We start from the raw sequence: 2,717 nt of genomic DNA, 5'->3' as shown, positions 1-2,717 counted from the left end.
GAAGTCCAGAAACAGGATGTGGGCTATCCAGTTTATTGCATGAGCTAAGATGTGAAAAAAAATTATCGAAGTTATGTCTGATTACCTGGCCTATGGGCAGGTGGCAGACTGCTACAACATGGCAAGCCATGCAGTAAGTTGCTGGATCATCTCCCTCTGGTGTAGCTCTGAGGGAGTTGGGGGGGATGGGGGACAGAATCCTTCAATGACTCTGGAACATCAGCAGCTGGGAGTCCTGCTGCCAGGGCCGCCTCCAGGCACCAGCTAAGGGCTGTAAGAGGCGGCCAGTAGAAAGGGGCGGCACGTCTGGGTTCGGCGGTGGGTCCCTCAGTCCCTCTCCTCCTCTTTGAGCTGCCACCGAAGAGGAGAGGGAGTGAAGGACCCGCAGCTGAATTGCCACCGAAGACTGAGGCGAATCAATTCAGCTGCTGCCGATCAGCTTTGTTTTTCTGTTTGTGTTTGTTTTGCTGCCTAGGGGAGCCAGCCCTGCCTGTTGCCACAGGTCAAGAACGCTGAGTGCACCATCATCGCTCCGGGAGCAAGAACTATGCTGGAGAGGACCCTGGAGGATGCCATCCATGGGTGGTACATGGGAAACCCGAGATGGAAGATGACGCTTTTCATCAAAGCGTAGTAGTAACTTTGGGGAACCAAGTTGCTTTTATTTAGAATAGAGTCTCCATGGGGGAGCTATGCTGGAATAGGTCCTATGCTTATAGCTGTGATGCCAGTCAGACGAGCCCATCAACTGCACATCATGTGGGTCCCAACAGCCAGCTCTGCTCAGTCTGCAGAGCAGGCCTTCAGTTTCCTCTCTCTAGGGTTGGCTGTGGAGCTATGGCACCACCTGCTGGTTCTGATTTCAAAACTTGGTGGCAAAATAAATAACTGCAAGGGCGGGAGAAGCAACTCTCTGAGTGCCTGACAGGGGTAAATCGTCCCCACAGAAACAGAGTTTAATAGCAGAGTAATGAGGAGTGCTTCACAGTGGTAAAGCCTGTCACAAACACTAGATAATGCATGCTCATCACGGAGCTCTTGTGAATGAGCTTAATCTTCAATCTGCAGGCACCCACCCTCATTAAGTGGCCTATCCCAAGCCACATCCTAAAAACAAGACGTTAAGCGTAATGATTTAGAATTTACAGTCTTTATTCAGGCCTAATGCGATGGTGTCAAGTTTGCAAATTAATTCCAGTTCTGCAGTTTCTCGTTGAGGTCTGTTTTTGAAGGTTTTTTGGTTGAAAAATGGCCACTTTTAAGTCTGAGTGTCTAGGAAGATTGAAGTGCTCTGCTACTGTTTTTTGAATGTTACAGTTCTTTATTTGATTTGTGTTCTTTTCTTCTTTTGTGTAGAGACTGTCCGGTTTGGCCAACATACATGGCAGAGGGGCATTGGAATCAAGCTTACACAAGTTAAGAAGGAAGGTACTATACATCTGGATCAGGTTTGAGTTACGAGAGATTACAAGTATCGGTTACACAGTTCACAAGATACATAGAGTACATAACTGGCCTAGACCCAGATTGGGGTGTGGGACTTTTTAAAGCGTCAGTGAATAAGTGATCTCGGGTATGCCACCCATAGAATATATTTAGAGTCCAAGTCACTATTGGTGTAACGTTCAACAGATTCTATTTTTTCACCACAACAGTCTCCCCGAGGGGAGGGGCACCGTTCCTGGAGGTACTGCAATATCAGGTCGATGCGTGGAGTGGATGGAGCAAGATCCTATTCCATCTCCCTGTTCCAAAAATCCATTTTATGTATGGTCCTCAGATGGAAGACATATCGCATATAAAACTGATAAGAACAGATTTAAAAAAGTTTTATTAAGATGTTTAAAAAAGTGAACATTTTAAGTTAAGCATAGAAGGTTCTGGTTATCAGGGAATAACATACAGATAATTGTCGAAGTTAGACTCAGGACTCACAGTTTGTCAGACCACTCTGTTTTATTAGCACAGCGCTCTGCTAATAACATCCAGATAATGTGAGCACCATGTAAGACACAAACGATCTCATTTATACAGATAAAAGGGCGAGCACTTAGCAAGATAACAAAAGAATCAGAATCTGATAAGTTTACCTGAGCTAGGCATGTATATCTTATTTCCTTACTAACTATTACTGATCTTCTGTTAATATTTCACCATTAGCACCCTTGTTTATGCCTAATGTTTCTTTTCCTGGCACCTGTATTTCAACATTTCTTATTTCTGCTTAAAGGTGCATACAATTCTTTAATCCATTCTTATTTTTACAATATAATTTATTCTACTTTCACAATCCTTCCTTTTGGTCAAGCTCACGCCATGACCGACATTTTACTGGGTTCCACATATTAAATGTTCTTTATCTCTTTGTTTATCAGCAATATTCAAAATCATCATATTAGCACTCTGTTTTGGGGCAGTCACCTGGGTGGCATGCCTTACACGATTCTGGATACAACAGGAGACTAACTGAAAACATACAAAAATTATTAGGATTCCAAACAGGATCGTCAGGGCTCCCTGAAACAACCAGTTTCCTATGCCAGAGAAATTGAACAGGTTACTTAGCCACTTCCATAAAGAACTCGGCTCTTCATGGGGAAGATATGAGATTTGTTGTAAGCGGCTAGAGCGATCTACTACCTCATTGGTATTGTCGGGTATAAACACACAACATTGTTTTCCAATGAGAGCACAGGTCCCTCCTTTGGCCGCCAGCA

General features: G+C 44.1%; 1 non-coding gene across 1 annotated transcript; it reads right to left on the bottom strand.

Moving 5' to 3' along the window:
• Positions 1-1,665: 1,665 nt before the first annotated feature.
• Positions 1,666-1,855, bottom strand: LOC127035088 (U2 spliceosomal RNA). Its single transcript, XR_007769565.1, has one exon. It is a non-coding gene; the product is annotated as a U2 spliceosomal RNA (small nuclear RNA).
• Between the last annotated feature and the right edge of the window lie 862 nt (positions 1,856-2,717).

The sequence above is a fragment of the Gopherus flavomarginatus genome, chromosome 15 (assembly GCF_025201925.1).
Source record: "Gopherus flavomarginatus isolate rGopFla2 chromosome 15, rGopFla2.mat.asm, whole genome shotgun sequence".
Lineage (NCBI taxonomy): Eukaryota > Metazoa > Chordata > Testudines > Testudinidae > Gopherus > Gopherus flavomarginatus.
The sequence above is the reverse complement of the archived record's forward strand: the minus strand, read 5'-3'. Positions and strand labels throughout refer to the sequence as shown.